Genomic DNA, 23,682 nt, shown 5'->3' with positions numbered 1-23,682 from the left:
ATTAACCAATGTCACTTTCAACCCTCATCCTAAACCTTATGACAGTCTCCTAAATACTCTTCTACTGTCATTTGATCTACTTGTCCCACCTCATTCCTAAGAACCAAGTATAACAGTACCTCCCCTTTTGTTGGACTGGTCACATTTTACTGTAGGCAATTCTCCTGAACACCATCTGGGAGTGCCTTTCTCTCATTGCCCCTTACATCATCGATTGGGATGCTGATAGTCTGAGTAAATAAAGTCCCCCATTGTAGCAACTCTGATGTTTATACCTCTCTGAAATTTCCTTGCAGATTTGTTCCTCCATATCCTTCCCGCTAGCTAATGGACTGTATATTACACTGAGCAATGTAATTCCACTCATGTTCCTTACCTCTAACCAAATTGATTCTATCCCTGAGTCATCTGAAATATCATGTTTTTCAGTACTGCAATGCTTTCCTAAATCAAAAACGCCACCCTCTCTTTTTTCATCTTTTATGCACACCTTTCTTAAATGGTAAGGGTTGGAAACTATAGATGTAGAAAGAGACCTAGGTACCTTGTCAATACCTTGTCACTGAAGGCTAATGTGCAGGTGCAACAAGCTGTTAGGAGGGCTAATGGAATTTTAGCCTTTATCACAAGACTACAGAAGTAAGGTAGAGATAACACAGAGTGGAACTGGAGGAACACAGCAGGCCAGGCAGCGTCAGAGGAGCAGGAAAGTTGACTTTACGGGTCGGGACCCTTCGTCAGAAATGTAAGTAATGTAGTCTTGCTTCAGTTGTTTAGCAGCCTCGTTAGACCACTGTTGGAGTATTATGTGCAGTTTTGATCTCCTCTCAGGACAGAGATTATTGTCATAAAGGGAGTGGCAACAAAGACACTCCAGACTTGTTCCAAAGGTGGTGGGACCGTCATATGAAGAAATTGGCAAACTGTATTTTCAGAGTTTCACAGCATAAGAAGTCACCTCATTGAAACTTTCAAAATACTTACTGATAGACAAGGTAGATGCTAGTATGATGTTCCCCCTGGTTGGGAACTCTAGAACCGGAGGGCACAATTTAAAAATAAGGCAGGATGCACTTGGATCTGAGCTGACGAGATTTGTTTTAATTCAGAGAGGCGAACCTTCTTCTGCAGCAGAAGCTGTGGAAACTCTCTTTTTGAAAATATTTAAAATAAAGATATACCAGTGGCATACAGGGTAAAAGAATGGGTACATGGCATTCAAATGCTTGATCAATCATGATCATGTTGAATTGAGTGAGTGTGTGTATGTGGAGTGGGACATTGCACCTTACATAATCAGTTGGAATGCTGATAGTCTGAGGAAATACAGTACCCCATTATAGCAACTCTGATGTTTACACCTCTCTGAAATTTCCTTGCAGATTTGTTCATCTGTATCCTTCCCGCTAGCTAGTGGCCTGTATATTACACTGAGCAATGTAATTCCAGTCTTGTTCCTTACCTCTAACCAAATTGATTCTATCCCTGAGTCATCTGAAATATCATGTTTTTCAGTACTGAAATGCTTTCCTTAATCAAAAACACCTTGTGACTAGGAATATTTTAACACCTAGATCTGCCCGACCTCAAGTCAGGTTTCCATTATGCCACAGGGGAATCTGTGCCTGTAACTCCCGAGACGTATTTGCTGTACTCCATGCATTAACATTCTTGTATTGTAACCTAACTTAGACTTGATTACTTTTTGCCTTATTCCACCTATTAACTTAATATTCTCCCTTTTACTGCTGTCTGCCTCTCACAGCATTTTGTGCACCCTGGTATTACTTCATAATATTCTGTATTGGTTCCCACCCTCGCAGAGTTAGTTTAAACCCTCCCAACAGTCCTCACAACATACCCTAGAAGGAACTCACTCCCAAGTATTTTCAGATGCAACTCTCCAGCTTGTACAAATGCCATTTCCCCAGACCTAGTTCTGGTGTCCGAGAAATCTAAAACAGTCAGTCCCTCTTGCACCTTCTGTCCAGCCAGGCATTCACCTATCCAGCCTTCATATTTCTGTACTCGCTAGTATGTGTCCCGAGGAGTAATTTGAAGATTTCTACCTATTTCAAAAGTAGCAAAGTAGCCAAGCTCCCTAAATTCCAGTCGCTGAAACAAATCTCCTTTCTTACCTCTGGCTGTTCAACCTCTCCAGGAGAATATTCAGCCATTCAGTGACATCCCTGACAGTGGTATCAAAGAGACAACAAACCATCCTGAGGTCATTTTTACAGCCACATACCTATTACTCTAAAGAATCCCCCATTAGTATTGCCCCTCCAGTTTTTTTCCCTCCCCTCCTGTACGTCTGGGCCATCTGTGCTACATGGACTAAATTTTGCTGCACTCCTTTGAGGATCCATCATCTTCTTTGATTCTAGAGCAGAAATCAAGTTAGTGAGCGGAACCTCTGGGGGTTGTTTCTCTTGGACTGCTTGGCAGTCTCCCATTCCTTATTTGCTTCCTTGCCTCAAACTTCAGGTGTGATCACATTTCTGAATGTGCTGTGTACACAGTCCTCTGCATACATATGCATGTCAGTGACTCTAACCGCTGCTCAAGCTCTGGAGCTGAGGCTTGTGCATCAGTGACACTTCCTGCACTTTGGCTCTTCTAGGCCAATGACTCTTGGCTGAGCTGCCTGGCCATACCCTATACTTTTAAGTTACTTAAAGTAGCTTTAATTATTTTGATTACCTTGTTCCTCCATTATGAACTTAAAAACTAGAGATTAATAGAAAGTAGATATTCTCTGACCTTATTCACAATCAGCTCGCTCTCCTTTGCCATTAAATTTGTTCTTTCGTCCTTCTGATAAATTTCTTAATCTTGTACAAAATCACTGTAGTTGAAATATGTTGCCAAACAGCAGTAAGTCAACAACCACTTAACTCTCAACTTTCCTGTGATTTCATTCTTGGTCTTTTTTTATCTTCTACTTGTGCTATTGTCTCGTGTTTGCTTGTGCATTTTTGTGCTTTAAGATGCTGGCCCCGGGTCATTGTTCTCTCTGTTGACTCAAACCGAGAACCATAGATATTTTATGTCAACCTGTTCGGTTGTAGAATTATACACCATAGAAATAGGTACTTCAGCCTCCATGAGTATGCTGACCAACAGACACCAAACTATGCTAATCCCATTTACCTGCACTTGGTTCAGAGTCTGCTCTGCCTTGGCATTTTAAGCGCTCATCTAGACGCTCCTTAAATGTTGTAAGAGTACCTATCTCTACCTAAGGCAGCATTCCATATTTCTACCAGCCTCTGGTGAAAGGTTTCTTTCTTAGATCTCCTCTAAACACTTACTCCTCACCTTTAACTTGTGCCCTCTGGTCATAAGCGCGTAGGCCAAGGGAAAGGATTCTCATGATTTACTCTGTCTATGCTTCTCATAATTTTGTGTACCTCAACCAGATCCCTTCTCTGTTCCAGGGCAAACAAACACAGCCTATCCAGTTTGTCCTCATAACTGAGATTTTTCATTCCAGGGAACATCCTGGTGAATTTCCTCTACATCCTGTCTAGTGCAATAACGTCCTTCCAATAGTGTGGTGAACAGAACTGCACTTAGTATTCCATCTGTGGCCAAACTAATGTTGTATTAAGTTGTAACAAGACTTCTTTCCTCCTATATTCTACACCCTAATGACGTTAATGAAGGCAAACATTCCAAATGCCACTGTCACCACCCTATCAACATGTACTGCCACCTTCAGAGATCCATGAACTAGTACACCAAGGTGTTTTTATTCCTCAGTTACTCCCTAGGGATCTGCCATTCGTTGTGTATATCCCTCCCTTACTAGACTTCCCAAAATGCATCACCTTGACTTATTAATATTCAATTCCATCTGCCATTGCTCTGCCCAATTTACAAGCTAATTAATATCTTACTGTAGCCTGAAACCATCCTCCTCATGGCCACCACCAATTTCTGTGTCATCTCTAAGCTTACTAATTATACCTTCCACATTCGCATCGCTCTCGGTAATGTACATGACAAGAAGCAAGGGGACGAGCATCAATTCTTGTCGTACACAATTGGTCACAGGCTTCCAATCACAAAATATCCCTTGACCATCATGCTTATCTTCATTGCAAGCCAGTTTTGGATCCAGTTTACTAATTTCCCTTGGCTCCCATGAGCTTTTAACTTTTGGACTAGTTTTCCATGTCAAAGGCCTTAATGAATTTCATGTAAGCCACATCAACTGCACTATCCTCATCAATAGGATAGGTGATCTTTTTTAAAAAAAAAACTCCATCGGATTAGTCTCTCAGGATTTCCCTCTAACAAATCTTTGCTGACTATTCCTGATCAATCCCTGCCTATCCAAGTGTTGACTAATCCTGTTCCTCAGAATTTTTTCAATAATTTCCCTGCCACTGACGTCAAACTAATTGGTATGTTATTCCCTGGCCAGTCCCTACTGCCCTTCTTGAACAGAAGAACCACATTAGCTCTTCTCAAGTCATCTGTCATGCCAGTGGCTAACAAAGTATTAAATTCTCTGACAGGGCCACAGCAATCTCCTCTCATCTCCCTTAGCAACTGGGATATATCTTGTCAGACCTTGGGGATTTATGCATCCTTATGCCCACTAAAAAATCTAATGTCTCCTTGTTTATCTTATGTTCTAGAACTTCACCATACCACCTGAAATCCCTGGCAACAGTGCCTTTCTCCTCTGTGAATACAGGTGAGAAATATTCATTTAAGATCTCACCTATGTCCCCTGGCTCCATGCCCAAGCTGTTTTCTTTAATCTGTAATAGACCCCACTTCTTCCCTTCTGATCTTCTTACTTTCTTTTAGAAAATGCCTTCAGGTTTTCCTTAATGCTATCTGCCAGAGATATTTCATGATATGTCTTTGCCTTCATAATTTCTTTTCTAAGCAACTTCCCCCCACTATTTATAGTTTTGAAGGGCCTCTCCTTTTTTTAATGTGCTGTACCTGATGTGCGCTTCCTCTTTTTTTTGCCTTTATCAAACCCTTGACATCCATGGTTTCCTGGACTTGCTGCATTTGCCCAAACCTCTTAGAACCTGCCGGCCCTGAATTCTCACTATATTGTTTTTAAAAGACTCCCACTTTCCATATGTAGACTTACCTGCAGTAGCTGTAGTCAATCTATGTATGCCAGATCCTGTCTGATGATCTGGAAATCCACCCACCCCCAATTTAGACATTTAGCTTCTATACTATCCTTATCCCTTTCTAGAATGACTTTGACCGTAACTCTGTAAATTACACTATTCCCAAAATGCTGGCCCACTGAAACTTAAACCACTTGACCGGCTTCATGCCCCAAGATTAGATCTAGCACTGCCTCCAACATACAAGTTAGTTTTGTATCCACTTTGCTAGCTCCCCTGATCTCATGTGATCTAACCTTACTAATTTGTTTACCATTGCAGAACCCTGTCGAATGCTTTGCTGAAGTCCATGTAGACTATGTCTGTCGCTCTGCCTTCAACAGTCTTCTTTGTCACCTCTTCAAAAACTCAATCGTGTTAGTGAGGCATGATTTTTCCCATACAAAGCCATGTTGACTATCTGCAATCAGTCCTTGCTTTCCAAATGCATATAAACACTGTCCCTCAGAATTGCCTCCAACAACTTATCCACCACTCGCGTAAGGCTCACTGAATTTTAGTTTTCTGGTTTTTCCTTACAGCCTTTGTTAATTAATGGCACCACATTCGCCACCCTCCAGTCTCCCGGCACTTCACCTGTGGCTGTGAGTGATACAAATATCTCAGCAGGGGCCAAGCAATCTTTTCCCTAGCTTCCCACAAAGTTCTGGGAAACACCTAATCAGGTCCTGGGGATTTACCTACCTTTTATAGGTTTTAAGACCTCCCACATGACCATGTTACAGTGTACCTTGGAGTGAGTGGAACTTGAACTCGGGCCTTCTGGCTCAGATGTAAGAATACTACCCTTACAAGGCAAAAATGGTAGATATTTTAATCAATCTGTTTAGATATGTTATGACGCCTCCAGAGCAGATGGGACTTGAATCTGGGCCTTTTGGCTTAGAAGTAGTGATACTACCACTGTGCCACAAAAGCTCCAACAGCAAGAATCATACCTCTAGACCAATGAGCCAGCAATGTCTCTTTATAACCTTTTGTAACATAATGAAGAAAATCTAGTTAACGAATTGAAAGTAACTTAAGGGCGTCCGTAACAACAAAACTTTCAATTAAAGTTTAAATTAAAATGTGATGATGCACTCCAGTCCCTGTGATTGCAGGTCTCAAGTAATAACGATAAATATTTTCTTAGCAACCTGTTTGCACATGTTATGACATCCCTCTGGCCATCTAACCTTGATCTGGCATCTCCCTGCCAGGTGGGTCTTGAACCTGGGTATTCTGGCCTGTTGGCAGCAACACTACCACTGGGCCACAAAAACCACCTTTTTAATTATCCTTGGGCATATAGAATTAGAATCCCTACAGTGTGGAAACAGGCCCTTCAGCCCAACACGTCCACACCGACCCTTGGAACATCCCACCCGCACCCATCCCCTTACAGCCCACCTAAGCTACACATCCCTGAACGCTAGGGGCAATTTAGCATGGCCAATCCACCTAACCTGCACATCTTTGGGCTGTGTGAGTACCTGGAGGAAACCCACACAGACTGTTCAAACTCCACACAGGCAGTCGCTCAAGGGTGGAATTGAACCTGGGTCCCTGACGCTGTGAGGCAGCAGTGCTAACCACTGAGCCACTGTGCTGCCCATGTTAAGACAGGCTTTTTTTTTTTTTGAAGCAGCTGGGACTTGAACCCAGATCTTTTGGCCCAGAGGTAGGAATATTGCCACTGTGCTATAAAACCAATAATACTCTATGTGCATAAAATTATCCAGTGAGAATCTCCTCCCAGCTTGTATCCACTTCAAATTGTATAATTAACCTGGCTTTCAATGTGTGTAACTATTTGAGGAAAAAAAAATTGCTTTAATGCAGGATGCCAAAAATAATCAAGAGGCTATTGGAATGATGGCCTTTTTATGTAGAGGAATGGAGTACAAGGTTGCAGAAGTTATGCTGCAGTTGTACAAAACCCAGGTTAGACCCGACTTGGGGTGCTGAGAGCAAATTTGGGCACCACACCTTCGGAAGGATATACTGACCTTTTCACTAGGAATCACGGTAGTATAGAAAACTACGGCCACACTATGACAAACACTCAAAAGGACCAAAGACCCCATACCCATGATCTGCAAGACCAACGTAGTTTACAAAATACCTTGCAATGACTGCAACAAATATTACATCGGCCAGACCGGAAGGAAACTAGTCATCAGGATACATGAACACCAGATAGCATACATGTATCTCTATAAACCATCAGAATCTGGAACTGAAGTTTTTAATTGATTGCCAATGTTATTGACCAGAACAAACCCCCTCGACTTTCCCTCATCTCAGTGCACTCAAACAATGAAGGCCATCAATTTAAGTGGGATAACATGACCATCCTAGCTCAAGCCAACCACAGACATGCACAGGAATTCCTAGATGCCTGGTTTTCAACCCATAATGCAATCAACAAACATATGGAATTAGATTCCATGTACAAACCCATTCAAAACAGAATTGGAAATGTGACAGAACCCAACTTAACAGACTGGTTCATAAAATACCAAGCGGTATAGAACAAAATCACTTCGTTGGAGACCGCACTGATGATGTCACCTAACATGGTGATGAAATGTCTGTATGATAACCAGCTAGCTTGGCGAGAAAGCCAGCAACCACATTCACAACCTGAGCTACAAATCTTCGCAAGAATGGTGGAACAGATTTGAGGGACTGATTGGCCTACTCCTGTTCCTATGTTCCAAGGATGGGGCAGTGCAATTTGCCTATCACCTTTCAGTCCTTAACATGGCAGAGTAACTACTTATTATTGGATGGCTTGACAGCCCCAACTATTTCCCGTTTATTTTATGGGGCAATAAGGATTGTTCTAAGCCTTAAACTAATATTTTAAAACTAAACTGGTTCATACTAGCAATATTATAAACTAAATTGTATTTAATTAGATGCACTAGATGTTTAAATCTTCGTGAAAATTGTGTTTCCTCCCTGATTCCCTCCGTTGTGTTCTATCTCGACTGTATGCTCCCAATTCGGTCGTAAGTTGGACTGGGATTGCTGATCTGTCCAGTGACCGAGTGTCACAAATGTTCTATTAAGTTAAAGAAGACATAGCTGATGAGACATTTAAACTTGATAGCAAAATTGACCCAAGGCCAGTCTAATGAAAAGGCTCCTTGGTGTTGCTAGCTGAAAGCAGGATTATGGTAGCCTTCTATCAAAGTCCTCCTCTAGGACCTTGATTGTGATTGGCGTGCATGCCCAAACTCTTCTGTGGAAATCCAGTATGTTTTATTCTCTATAAATCATCAGAATCTGGAACTGAAGTTTTTAATTGATTTCCAATGTTATTGACCAGAACAAACTCCCTCAAAACATATTAAAGAGCCTGATTTTTTTCTTATTTTAGATGCAAGTGCCAGGTGTTGTGTTTCAGATGCAATTTGATTGGTCAAACTACCAGTAGTGAAGCAAAACACAATTTATGCATATGCTGTAGTTAAAATACAACAAAAAAATTGAAATAACGTAAATAATAGATTATTTAACTTCTTAAAAGTAACTGTTCTAGAAAAGTAACATCCCATAAACACACTCTTGGCAAAGGCGAATTCAATAAAATAGATTGTCTCACATGTAATTCTCCAATCCAGGAGGAAACACCTCAAGAGAAGACAGAGTTGCAGGGAGAGATGTACTACGGCTTCCAAACCCAGCTTCAAGACCCCAGCAACTGCTACTGAAAAACTAAAACTTAAAATCCTGGCTCTGTGGGAGCTTGGCCCTACCCATTCAGGCTGCTTCTGTTGTTCCAACTTCCTTTTTTTATAAAGAACCCTAAGGCCTCACAAGCAGTTTACTTTATTGGATTCAAATAGATAGCTCGGCACTTTGGTCTTAAAACCTCTTCAAAAAACACTAGGATAGAATACACCTTGTTAAGTCATAGCATTGACAAAACATAGTGCCATGTCATAGAGATGTCACAATAAATCAACAACTAATTGTGTACTCTTTGGCAGTTACTATATAAGTAGTTCATTTGCTATTTTTTCTCTGTGCTACAGATTAACATTTTCCCCAGACACCCTTGTAGCCTTTGAGTACAAAGGCAGCTTGAGGACAATTTACCTTCTTGTCTGTAAAGTGGTCTCAATGCTATATTTCTTTACAGCTTAGAAAAGACTTGGAATGTTGGAGGTGGGGAGGAGGGAGTTTGTGCACAGTGCATTGCTGGTTGGTAGGATAAATGAGTATAATCAGGTGCTTGTGAACTAACTACTCAAATACTGTCATTGATCCATTGTGTGACTTATGGATACCACTGGCTGGAAATTATTTCCAGCCCTCTTATTCTCACTTTTAAATCTTGAACCAACTGCATATGTAAATGTTTTTTAAAAATGTCATACTGCTCTTTGAAGGAGAGCTGATTTTAAGCTAACTTTCCTAGACTAATCGATAACATTAAGATTATGCATTTGTGGTTAGAAATCTTCTTTGTTCCATTATGTCCTTTTTCAGCTGCTTCATGATGTCCGGCTTACAAAGTAGTTGTTTAGCCAACAAAAAAAGAGGTATGCTGACATAACCTGTTCACTTTTTTGAAGTTGCTGCATGGTTTGCAAAATATCTTTTATTCACTTAGGATAAGTGCATAATGTGTGATCCTTGACTATAGTTTGCCTTAGAGACAGCTGCTAATTTGTAATGGAAATGAGGGGAAGTTGTGCAGCTGTACATAAAGATTACAAGGCACTTGGTTGGTTGTGGTGAGGGGGAAGGGTTCACTACTCTCAAACTTTGTTGCCAAAGCTTTTTGTGACTGTAGAGATGGTGCAGTGTCTCATTATATCCTTGGTAAAATCTTGGGAATATGAGTACAGATTATACAAATGCTGCTTTCAAGTTGAGTCTGTAAAAGACTGTTAATGCTTCTCAATCTTAACTTCTCCTCCCACACATTTCGAATTTCCTTTAAGACTACTTACCAGCTTTGACCTTGTTTCCTTCGCTGATTTGTCAAGCATTGTAGTTCCTTAAGATAGATGGTGCTTCAAAGGTTTAGAGTGTCCATTGCTTCAAAGATTGTGTGGATCCCCGAATGAATCCAAGTTAATAATGTCATCTACTAATAATAGTACTATTAATAATGGTAATAATATGCTACTCCTGCCATGCCCTCCTCACTCTTGAACTGAGATTTGATCCCCTGGCTTACTGATAATTGTAGTGTAGGAGTATGCAGACCCATGACATTAGTTGAATGAATACAGTCCTGGTACTGATAGCCTATTGTACCTCATGGATGCCAGTTTTGACTTGCTAGATCTGTTTGAAATCCATCCCATTTAGCCCTAATTGTGCCACGCTGGAAAGTATCGTCAGTGTGAAAACAGGATTTGGTCTTCATAAATGGTCACTCCAACTGGTGCTAACATGAACTGTTAGATCTATGACACATTTTTCTTTCTTTTTGATGCCCTCACCACCAGCTTAATGATGTTATTACAACACCCTTTCTTGGATACATAGCAAATCACAGTAACATTTCACAGACTCCTTTTGAGTAGACCCAGTCTAACATTGTGACCTTGAGGACTGTGCCAGTTCAGTCAGTGGTGGTGGTTCTACTGAGCTACTCTTGGATGGGCATTTGATATCCCCTGCCCAGAGTATTTTGTGCTCTTGCCACCCTCTGTGCTACATCCAGGTGATGTTCAGCATGGAATACTGCTTCAACAATTGAATGGAGGGCATTGTAATCAGGAAGTTTCCTTGCCCATGTGGCCTGATGTTACAAGAGCAATGGCAAACCACTGTGTTTCTGCTGTCCTGGGATACGACATATGTCCAGGCATAAAGATGATGATGTTTGGATTATTGTCTGTAGGTTAAGTCCATGAGAGTGATTGTTAGGCTGTTGTTTGACAAGTCTGTGGTACAATTTTAGCACAAGCTCCCAGATGTTCACAAAGAAGACTGCAGGGTAGACCGCATTGGGTTTACTGTTACTGTTTACCTCCTGGGGTCAATGCCAGGTGGTCTGTCTGGTTTCATTACCTTGATTAGACGTAGTGACAGTTTGATGAAGCTGATTGGTTTGTTATGCTAGTTTGAAGGGAAGTTCAGAGTCAACCACATTTTTTTTGGTGTCTGGAGTCATGTAGGCCTGACCAGGTAAAGAAGGCAAATTTCCTTTCCTAAAGTATGTTTGTGAAACATTACAGCAATCGGCACACTTTTAATTTTAAGTTTGTTAATTTGGTAGTTTCACAGTCATCCTTACTGAGACTAGCTTTAAATTGTATGTTTCTTAATTGAATTTAAATATACCAGCTGCCATGGTAAGATTTGAATGTGTTTCCTAGAGCATTCGTGTGGACCTCCCGGATTACCAGCTTAATGATGTTATTACAACACCCTTTCTTGGATACATAGCAAATCACAGTAACATTTCACAGACTCCTTTTGAAGTTCTTTTTCATGGTGGATATCTTGCAATTTTTTTCAGTTGCTTGACTTTACCTCACTTATTTGTTTAGTTGCAGTAATGGAGAGTACTTTCAATATGAAAATTTCACATTTTATGATATGTCAAGAAATTGATTTGAAAATACTAAGTTCATTGATTATAGGATATAAACAGTCACCTGTTATTCATTCATAACTCTGGTTTTAATTACTCATACCTTAAATTCTCCAAAAACTATACTGATTGGCCAATTGATAGTGTTACCTGTTAGGAACTGAGCATTACTGGTGGCATTAGTTCACTGACATGCTTTTGCAAAGCAAAATTTGTGGGGGAAATGGCATAATAAATTTAGAGGTGGGGGGAAAGAAAGTAAATTGTTCTCAGGGTTGAAAAAGAGACAGCTAGATACGTGCATCTGAAGATGAAATTATTACTAATCGGTTGAATGGTTGGGATATGTGCAAAAGAGACAGTACTGGAAACCTATAGCTGCCTCATGTAGTTATGTTACATATGGTGTCTTATTTCTACAGTAAAAGTGCAGTATACTATTCCTTTTACCTTTAACAGAGGCCTTCAATAATTTGGGGTGGAGAAATTTAGTACACTTTAAGAAAAGAATTCTAGTATGGTAATATTAGCTGTCATCGTGTTCATTCAGAAATTTTAAGTTGCTTGGACTTGCAAACATTTGTGGAGAAAATCTCTTCTGTGTGCCACAACCTGTACTGTCTACTATGTTGCTGTCTGCTCTACAATACCCTTTAAATTATTACATTTATATAGCTCTTTTCATGACCACTAGAGACTCAAAGCACTCTCGAACCCATGAAGTGCTTCTTGAAATGTAGTCACTGTTGTAGGAATTCATGCAGCTAATTTGTCTTCACCAACTTCTGTGAACAGTAATGCGATAATGACACAGTAATTTTTGGAAAAAAATATTGATTGAGTAATAAGTATTGGCCAGGACACAAGATAGTTGTCCTACTCTTCTTTTGAAATAGTGCCATTGAATTTTTTGCATTAACCCAAGCAGAATGATTGGGCTTCAGCTTCATTTGTCATTTGAAAGGCTGAATTGTATGTGTTTTTGTTGAACAAAGACTGTACAATGAGTGAAGTCATTGTCATGTCATTGTCATGTAACATCTGAAATGACAAAAATTTAGCCTCTAAGTGCACATGTTCTCTTTCTAAAAACAAGCTTATCTTCTGCATAAGCACTGATCAGTTGAATATTTGAAATTTAAAAGCCAAGTGTGGATCTGTAGCTTTAATAATAATAATAGATGCTTGGTTGATGCCATTTCTGCTTTAAGCAGAAGCTGTTTATAAAAGCAATAAAGGAAGTGACCGTGAAGCACAAGATTAAACTCTTCTGAGAAAAGCTTTGGAAACATGCATCTGCTTCCTTGAATCAAATGAGGGAATTTTTTTTTTTAAGCTGAGTGTGATGGGGATTCACTTTTTCAGTGGTTGCAGTTTGTCTTTGTCTACGTTCATCTATTTAGGATTTTCATTCAGGACTTGGGAGTTTACATTTAAAGCTTGCTGTTATCTGTTCTTTGTATTTGAAGGTGTACCAGACAATGAAGTTTCTTTTAGTTAAATACTGGTGGGTACTTGTACTTGATTTCTAATCTATACATAATTCCTGTTTAAAAATTGATTGACTAATTTGAAAAGAATATGTAATGGACAACAGCACAAACAACTTTAACACACGATTGGATTGTGCATCATTTTGTAGCAGCCATTATCTCTTGCATTTAAACAGACAGTGAAGAGAAACTTGACCCATTTTATGAATAAAGTTTATTTCTGATATTAATTAGACCATATAATGTTAAATGCTAATTCAATTTCAGGCAACATAAAATTCCTTATTGTCACAGTAAGTGTGAAATTGAATATTTGATGCAAAGAAATGCATTTGTGGAAGTAGTGCCCTCCTTGTGGGTTGATAGAAGGCATGCTTTTGCCCTTTATTCACACGATTCATTTACATCTATTTGCAGGCCACTATCTGGTAGCCTTTTTCTCCCACCCCTTTTCTAGTGAAATTAAATATCATCTGCTCATGCCTTTTAGTGGTTAGAACATTTTAGATACAGTATGCCAGTTCCTGCCTCTTGGTTTGGAAATGGTAAGTGAAGTTATTTGCAAATAATTCACAATTATAATAAGTATAAAATGCTGTTTGCTAAAACTATCAATTATGTCATTTCTATGAATTCATATTATGTTGTGAAGTCTTCAGTTAAAATTGTACTTTGCAGCTGCCATTTGCTGTTACGGTACCTTTTGTGCATTTGGTATTGATGGTTTGAAATTATGCTGCACAATAAATGAGTTCAGTTAATAACTAATTTCCGTTGCATGTATTGCATCTTTTTAAAGGTTCTGTGGGAACAGTTCGCCTTCACTTTGTGTTGCAACAGAATTGCTGATTAGTAATCAATATATTTTAGCTATGTTAAAGACAAACCTCTATTCTTATTTGTGTGATGTATTCTTTTTAATTGTGGATCTTCATTTTAGTTTACTATTATTCATGGCAATACCCAGAAATTGTCTTCTATTTGAATCTGTTGTTGTCATCTTATTACAATGATACTTGCTGTTATAATCTTGCAAGCAGAAAAGGCTTACGGTAAAACAATATTTGTTTCATTTGTAAGATCTAGAATGAAGCTCCTATGGTAAGACGCCAAAGCTGCTTTAAACTATTTCTTCAAAATGAATATATTTGCAAAGATCTTTTGTATTCTACTCTTTGTGTATTCGACATGTATTAAATATTTGAGTGAGACAAGCAAAACAAACTGCATTCTACAGTATTTAGTGTCATTGGTAAGGTGTGACTTATGACCCAACCCGTTGAGCATCAATGTGGGATCTAGGTGGTCACTTCTGGGGAGAAGTTGGTATAAAAAAAAATGAAGATAATGTAAAATGCAGTTGTAAGTAAAGATGTTTGGAATAAATTTGTAGTACTATGAACCACATTCTGGGAGATTTGGTTGAAAAATAAATATTTTAACTGTATAAATTGTAATTCTGTTTCCTCATGCAATTCTGTTTTTATATTGTTGATCTTTTGGCAGACATGATGGTCAATCAGTCCAAGCTTCACCTTTTGTTATGGCCATCTGTGAAAATAGATGACATAAGTGTTGCTGAATAAATCAAATTTAATAGAGACCAGCCAGAGGCCACTGTGACTTAAACATAGCATTGGAAAATACTTCAGAAATCCGTTATGAATCCACTTAATTTCTACTGTGCAAATGTTTTAATCTTAAATTATTTAACAAAATGGGAGTTTTGTTTGGCAGTCACTTTTTGGACATCAATATAGTAGGCATGATCAATAAGTTTAGATAACATAAAAATGGTTGGTGTGGTGAATGGCGAGGAGGAAAGCTTTAGACTACTGAATGATATGGATGGGCTGAATGGTGGCAAATGGAATTTAATCCTAAAAGGTATGAGGTAATGCTTTTTAGGAGTTCTAGAAAGGCAAGGGAAATACACATTGAACAGTAGGACCTTATTGTGCATGTCCATAAATCCTTAACAGCAGCAGGACAGTTGGATAAGGTTGTTAAGAAGGCATATGGAACGTTTACTGTTGTATTCAGTGCCTTGATAAACAGGGGCAAGGAAGTTCTGAAGGAGCTGTATATAATGGGCCACAGCTGGAGTTGTGGGCAGTCCTGGTTGCCACACTAAAGGAAAGATGTGATGGCACTAAAAAGGATACAGAAGAGATTCACCAGAATGTTACCTAGGCTGGGGTGATTCAGCTCTGAACGGAGAGTAGGTGGCTGGAGTTGTTTTCCTTGGGGCAGAGAAGGCTGAGGGGGGAATCTGAGGTTCTGCAGGATATAGACAGGATAGATAGCTTAAAGCATTTCCCCTTGTAGAGGGTCAGTAATCAAGGGGTTTAGTTTTAAGGCAAGGAACAGGAGGTGAGGTTTAGAACAAATCTGAGGAAAGTCTTATTTTATCCAGAGGGTTGTGGGTATCTGGAACTCACTGCCTTAAAGAGTAGCAGATTTGGGAGTCCTCAAGCTATTTAAGAACTATTTTGTTGAAGGCTTCAAATGCTGGAAAATGGGATCAGAATGGATTGATTCAGAGATGGTAGGAACTGCAGATGCTGAAAAGTCTGAGGTAACAATGGCATTTCTGAAGAAGGGTCTAGGCCCAAAACGTCAGCTTTCCTGCTCCTCTGATGCTGCTTGGCCTGCTGTGTTCATCCAGCTCTACACCTTGTTATCTCAGAATGGATCAATGTTCGTTGACTGGTACAGACATGATGGACAGAAGGGCCTCTTTTTGTGCTGTAAAAACTGACTATGATTTGCTTATTTGGATGAAATAAGAGGCATACCATTTTCTGTAATAGTCCATATGTTTACAATAACAAAATACATTAAAAGTAAATTCTAGATTAAATCTTCAAAGATCTCATGATCTCATTTACATTAATTTGTTGATGACTGCAATTAGTTTTTATTACTGAATCTCTGCAACAAGAATTTGACATTAGCTTTTGTTGAATTTTGTTTGGCAACAAAGTCAACACAATTCAATCCAGTGTTCTTGGGATATATCAAAGACCCGTGACAGGATGTCTTTACAGTGATGAGTGACATAGGGAGAGGAAATTAGAAGTGGACATGAGATGCACCATTGTTTTTGTACATGGATGAAAATACAATTTTTAAGTAATTGTGCAAAATTTTGTACAAGAAATATGGCTTATAACTATTCAGAGGTTGATAATTAAAGCTGTTCGTTCAAGCATGCTTGACCTTTTGTTACAATTTGGGGATGGATTTGTTCTACCAGTATGACTAATATATTGAAATTGCCACAAATATTAATGCAGCTCTGTTTTAAAATCAGTTTGCAGGATGTGAAGCAATGATAATATCATTACAACTTGAAAAAGAACATCTACCAACCTATTTGTTCATATTGCAATTGATTTATATTTTTTAAGAAATGATTTTCTTTAGACTTTTCATCGATGACTACTCTTCCAAATCTGTGGTCACAGCCAAAAGCAGGAGGTGGTTTAGGGTAATGGTGCACTTGACTGCTAGATTTCCTTTTCACACACCGATGAGCAGGCATCTGGCTGCTGGTTTGTTTCAGCACATTGACCCATCCTGTAGGAAGCTAACGTACAGTTACTGAGTGTGACTGGGAACTCCTGCCAATTGATTTTTTTTTAATATATAACTTCAAGCGTGAGGCTTTGTAAAATTGGAGCTTCTGCAGGATACTAATTAAATAGTTCATTGAAACACACTTCTTTTGAGACACAAAACAGGACATTGTACTTTGGACATGGAAACTATACAATGGACTCAGTTCAGCAGTATGTCAGAAGTCAGGGCTGAAACTTCGAAAGCCATTTTAGTTTGAGGTCTGAGTGCTTTTGTTTTGAGGCATTTCGTGTCTTTGGTAGTATTTCCATTTTTCCGCATAGTTTTATTTTGAGGAAGCCAGCAATTCCATTGTTCCATAATACTGTAAGTTTTCCCACAGCAATCCAGCTGAGGAATTTATATTCAAGATAATAGCAGAACTGTGGGTACATAGCAACAACTGTAAAGTAGGCATGTTGCACCATGCTAATTCACCTTCAAGAAATGTGGCCTCCGGCATGAATTTTTTGTCTTCTGTACAAGTGATCAATCCTGACGTTTGGTAAAATTGGTGCCAAATGGACTGAAGAGATCTTTGTATACTTAAGATCTTGTGGTTGCCTAAAGCAATGTAAAATAAAGTTCAAAGAGACAATACATTTACCTTTTCAGGCAAAGAGATTTGGTGTCTATTATTCTGTGACTGTGTTGCAAAACTAGAAGCGTCTGGCTTTTGTTTTGTATGCTCAACAATTAGAGGGTTATGTAGTGCAAATTATCTTTTGGTCAGTTTTTTTTCACCGCTTGGAACTTGTCAAAATAGTGAATTTAACTTGAGTCATGCAGCATGTTATGGAGACATATTTGCAAGTTATTCAAATCAACTTTGTCTAGAAGCTAAAGGCATTTGGTAAACACGTATAGTTGGGATACTATTTTAAAGTTACCAATTCCTGTTTGGATTGTTGACTGGATATTTCTGTTGACCTTGTGTCATTTAATCTCTAACTGGTCTTGACTTACTTTTAACTGCAACATCTAGATACAGTTTTGTTGGCAGGGAAGGGATTGAAGGATAATCAAGTTTGGTTTTGTTACAGCTGTCACCTCCACTGACTGTGCTCCTGCGTGGGGAGGTTGAGGAAGAGAAAACTTAAAGAAATGTAAAGCATAACATGGTCATTTCTTGATACCAGAGGATAGTTGTCACCTTTATTTCAAATGCAGAAAATCAAATGGTCTGATATGTCAAATAAATATTTCCGTGCTTGGTGATCTACTTTATCCTGATTTTTTTAAACTGCAAATGCATGACCCCATGATGTAGGATAAACAAAGTTTAAGCACGGTAGACTAATTAGCAGAGTTAGATCAAATGGGATTCAGGGAGAACTTGCCAATTGGATGCAAAATTAGCTTGACGGTAGGAGACAGGGTGGTGGTTGAGTTGTTTCTTGATCTGGAGGCCTGTGACCTATGGTGGGTGTTTCACAGGGGTCGGTACTGGGTCTACGTTTGTTTCTAATTTACATAAATGATTTGGATAAGAATAAAGGAGGTATGGTTGGTAAGCTTGCAGATGCCACCAAAATCGGTGGTTTAGTGGACAGTGAAGAAGGTTATCCAAGATTGCAAAGAAGCCTTGAGTCAATGGGCTGAGGATTGGCAGATGATGCTGTAACCAAATACGAGGTGCTGCTTTTTGGTAATTCAAACAAGGACAGGACTTGTACAGTTAATGGTAGGGCCCTGAGCAGTGTTTAAGTACGAGAGACCTAGGGGTTCAGGTACAGTGATTCTTTGAAATTTGCATCACAGGTAGACAGGGTGGTTGAGAAGACATTTCGCATGCTTGCATTCATTGCTCAGACCTTTTTGAATAGAAGTTCAGATGTCATGTTGAGGTTGTACAGAATGTTGGTGAGGCCTCTTCTGAAGTACTGTGTCCAGTTCTGGTCACCCTGCTATAGGAAGGTTATTGTTATACTGGAGAGAGTTCAGAAAAGGTTTCCCAGAATGTTGCTGGGAATGGAAGGTTTAAGTTATAAAAGTAGGCTGGGACTTTATTTCACTGGAGTTTAAGAGGTTGAAAGGTGACCTTACAGGTCCATAGAATCATGATAAGGTGAATAGCAAGGGTCTTATCCCTAAGGTGGGGGAACTCCAAACTAGGGGACATATTTTTAAGGTGAAAGTTTTAAAAAGGACATGAAAGCCAAACTTTTTACACAGTAGTTTATACGTGGAATGAGCTGCCAGAGGAAGTGGTGGGTGCAGGTGTAATTACAACAATTAAAAGATATTTGGATAAGTACAGGAAAGATTTGGAGGGATATGGGCCAAACATAGGCAAGTGGGACTAGTTTAGTTTGGGAATATGGTCGGCATGGACTGGTGAGGCCGACGGGTCTGATTCCATGCTGTATGACTCCTAAGTCCAGTTTTTCTAGAATCGGTCATCCTGAATTGTCTGTGCCAAAGCTGATAAAAGACTAATCAGAGCAACCTGCTCTGATTTAACCTTTTAAATTCCAGCGACCTTGTGGTCAAACTGCATGCCACCCCTTCCAGGGCTAGTATGTCCTTTTCTTTAGAGTCATAGTCTTGCAGTATGGAAACAAACCCTTCGCACAGTGACCAGGACTGCACATATGGGGCCTCACCAACATTCTGTACAACCTCAATATGATGTCCCAAATGCTATACTCAAAAGGCCTGAGTAATAAATGCAAGTATGCTAAATATCTTCTTAACCGCCCTGTCTACCTGTGATGCAAATTTCAAAGAATTATGTACCTGAACCCATAGATCTCTTGTTCTTCAACACTATCCAGGGCCCTACCGTTAATTGTACAAGTCCTGCCTTATCTGTTTTATCAAAAGCAGCACTTCTCATTTATCAAATTGAACTCCATCTGTCACTCCTCAGCCCATTGACCCACTTGATCAAGATCTCTTCATAATCTTATATAACCACCTTCACTGTCCACTGTACCACCAATTTTGCCATCCATAAACTTACTAAGCATGCCGCCTTTATTCTTATCCAAATTGGTTATGTAAATGACAAGCAAAAGTGGACCCAGATAGGCTACCCTGAACTGAACCATACTCCAAAGTGTAAAAACCAAAAGAACTGCAGATGCTGTAAATCAGAAACAAAAGTAGAAATTGCTGGAAAAACTCAGCAGATCTGGCAGCATCTGTGGAGAGAAATCAGTTAATATTTCAGGTCAAATGACCCTTCCCCTCAACTCCTTTAAAAACCATTGACATAAAAGCAATCAGCTGAGCTATGTCAGACACGTTGATGGTTTTATCAAATTGCAGTGAGAGGCATTCATAGTCCTTTAGGTCCTACTCTCGTAGTTGAAAGACATCTTTGGACCAAGATTCCACTTACTTTCTACTGTGGAAGAGCCAGTTGACATGTTTTGGGTTTCCATTATTACTACTTCAAATCTTTCAGTAAAGAATCAGCAATTGCAGTCATTGCTGCTTCAATTACTTCATGATCTGTGAATTTTTTTGAGTTTTTGACAGAAACCACAATGATGTTTTGGCCTTACCTTTTGCTGCTGGTTTGGAAAAACCTGATTGTTGAGCTTTCAAAACAGTCTTCTGTTTATCAACTTTCTTTGTTCGAAGAACGCTGTTCAAGGAAAACTATCCTTGAATTTACTCTGGATCATTGCATGATGTTCCACATTCCTCTTTTTAACTTATCGATATACTTTGGCAAATGGGGCAAATGCACTTTTTTGTTAGAGTGGAAATTAATTTTCTCATTCAATATGTATGCACATTTTTGGTTCCTTTTTAGATGGTCAAGGTTCATTACTCGTCATTACTTGTAAATTTGTAATTTTTGGTTTCAATCTGCTGCTGGTCACACTGCAAGTAGACCTCTGGATCCATGCCTCTGGAATAGCCAGAATGTTACTGGCTGCTTTCAAGTTTGGAACCTCAGGAGGTCAATTCTGTGGTCACGATTTGTTTCCAGATCCTTTAGTTGGCTTTTGTTGCTTGGGGTGTTGAATGTTGGGCACAGTAGTGTTCGTGCAATTTTTCATTACACTTTAAAAACCTGTTAGATCAATTTAAAATTTCACAATTTAAAAGAAAACTGCATGCCTACAGAGAAAGGCAGATGACTAGCGCTGGCTGTGCTGCTCTGGCAAAAGTCATGTGAACATGATGGGTTGGCTGGTTGGCCACCTTCATTTCTAGTACTGTAATTTACTGGCTTCACACAGCAGTTCCTGGTATATTTCTTATTTGTTTGTTTGCATTGCCACCACAAAACCTGCTTCACTTTCATGATAGTCTATTTGGACTGAGTCTTCAGTGCATTGAGGTTGTACAGAATGTTGGTGAGGTCTCTTCTGGAGTACTGAATGCGGTTCTGGTTTCCCTGTTATAGGAAGGATATTTTTAAACTGGAGAGAGTTCAGAAAAGATTTACCAGGATGTTGCTGGGAATGGAGGGCTTGAGATATAAAAATAGACTGAAAAGGCTGGGACTTCTTTCAGCATAAGCAGTCGAGTGGTGACCTTATTGACGTTTATAAAATCATGAGGGGCATAGATACGGTGAATGACAATGGACATTTTCTGAGGGTGGGGTGAATTCAAAACTAAGGGCATATCTTTAAGGTGAGAGGAGAAAAGTTTTAAAACGGACATGAGGGACAAGAGTGGTTCGTGTGCGGAATGAACTGCCAGGGAAGGTGGTGCATGCAGGTACAGTTACAATGTTTAAAAGACATTTGGTTACATTTCATGACAAGGGAAGATTTGGAGAGAGATGGGCCAAGTGCAGTCAGGTGTGACTAGTTTAATTTGGGAACGTGGCCAGCGTGGACTTGTTGGACCAAAGGGTGTGTTTCCGTGCTGTATGGCTTTGACCTGTGTTCACAGGACACCAGTTCAAATCCCATCGTGGTGAAGTTTAAGTTAAGTCTGGAATATAAATCCAGTGTCAGTTTTGATTGCTATAAAAACCCGTCTAGTTCACTAATGTCCTTTTGGGAAGAAAATTTGCTGTTCACTGTATCTGCCCTACAAGTGACTCCAGACCCAGAGCAATGTTGTTGACTCTTAACTACGCTGTAGTCTGGCAAACCATTATAATTTAAGGTCAGCTAAGGATGGGCAACAAATTACAGCAGTGCCCACTTCCAAGAAAGAATAAAAGAAATAGTAATTCGACATGTGTCATAATAGATTGCTCTACCCTTTCTTACTAAAGATGTCCCTAGGCAGGCAACAAATGTGCAATGTAGCATCTGTTTTTGATTCAGTTTGAGAAATGTTAGGAACTCAATAAAGTAGGTAGCAATAAGTTTGAGTATTTGGCACCATTTTTATTAGTTTGAGACAATAGAGTGTGCTCAGTGTTTGGCAATATTTTATTTGAATGGAGTGTATTTTTCAATCCATCAGTAATTCCAGATCTGTTTGTACTGAATTCAGTTATTCATTAACTTGTGGAAGAATTCTAACTGCATTTGGGTTAAATGTTAATCATGTTGCATCCAGTTCTATCCCTCTTTGGAGGACGAATTATTGTTTCCCCTGGAAATTGACTTTTTTTAGAATGGTTATATTAAAATCCAATTTATTTATGCTTCTGGTCATTCTAGTTTATCACTCCCCGTGTAATAAGGTTTAAATAAAGGTTCAACTTAGGATATCATAAGACGAACATAGGAATGTATAGAATTGCAATACTCTGCAGATTTTATCCTTCTGGCCGACCCTCAAAACTAATATTACTTGACTACCTACATCAGATTTCAGTGGAAGCCACAGTGTTCTCCTTCCTGTGACATTAGGAAGGTAAAGTTTATGCGGTACAGAACCAGGGCAATAGGAAACCCAAGGCTAGAACTGTGGGGCTTTTTTGTGTTCTCACAGTTGGAAGTTTGATTTCAAATCATGTATTCACTGCAGTAAATATTGCTTGAGAGTAAACTTCTACGAGCCTAAATGGGATATGGTACATAATGTTGCTGATTAGTTCAGAAATCCATATATTTCTGACATCTTTAATATTCTTTGTATTATTGTGGAATAATTTCTACAAGGCATGTTACAATTTGCATGCTATTCATTTTCCATGTATCTGCTTTTATTTCTAACTATATTATTCCCTCTTTCATTATTTGTTGATGAATGTTTCCTGATGTGTAAAATTTGTTTGATTACTTGGATTTAATTATGCAATCTGATGGATTTAGTACATTTGAAATTACCATTTGTTGTTACAAGGATTTCTTCCACTTATTTTCTTCATTTTGAAACTGGGAATGTTTTATGTTCCAATCTCAGCTGATTAACCTGTTTTATATATACTGATGTAATCTGGAAATAGCATATAAAATATTTGAGGTGAAATTTTCCATAAAATGTTTTCCTTTGGCAGGTTCCTTGCTAATTGAGTAGTTCTGAAGAATAAACATATTAGACTTAAAATATTAACTTTGTTCATCTCTCTACAGATGCTGGCACTTCTGTTAACTTTCTTTGGTCGTCAGTATCCGTAGAACTTAGCTTTTATTTTATTCCTTGCTGAACAGCCTTTTTCACTTTTTCATCTGATTCTGACTGAGATAACCTAACTTAGGTCAGGATATATCAGGCTTAATGCCACAGGTTTTTATGTACTCAGTGGAATCTAAGTATAAATTTCTGTTGATAAAAGGACACAGATAAAAGCTGTATTCTAAAATTACTACCTGTTGGAGTAGATTTGTAGCTTGGGTTATGGATGTTGTGGTTGGTTGGCTCGCCGAGCTGGTGTGTTGTTGTTGTTCAGCAGACGTTTCATTACCCTGCTGGGTAACATCATCAGTGCAGCCTCCGATGAAGCGCTGTTGTGTTTTCCCGCCTGGTTTTTAAACTC

The 23,682-nt window shown here is 39.1% G+C and overlaps 1 protein-coding gene across 5 annotated transcripts in view; it reads left to right on the top strand.

The window, feature by feature from the left end:
- ptpn4a (protein tyrosine phosphatase non-receptor type 4a) overlaps positions 1 to 23,682 on the top strand; it is a 276,928-nt gene that overhangs the window by 62,039 nt on the left and 191,207 nt on the right. The window contains exon 1 of one of the 5 annotated variants that reach the window (XM_048598846.1): positions 4,687 to 4,708. The exons of the other annotated variants lie outside the window; for them this stretch is intronic. The gene's annotated coding sequence lies outside the window, so the exon portion shown is untranslated. Of the gene's footprint in view, positions 1 to 4,686; positions 4,709 to 23,682 lie in introns of those variants that run through there. 5 annotated transcript variants of the gene reach the window in all.

This window comes from Rhincodon typus, chromosome 7, assembly GCF_021869965.1.
Source record: "Rhincodon typus isolate 14 chromosome 7, sRhiTyp1.1, whole genome shotgun sequence".
NCBI lineage: Eukaryota > Metazoa > Chordata > Chondrichthyes > Orectolobiformes > Rhincodontidae > Rhincodon > Rhincodon typus.
Note: the sequence above shows the minus strand (reverse complement) of the source record. Positions and strands in the feature narration are given on the sequence as shown.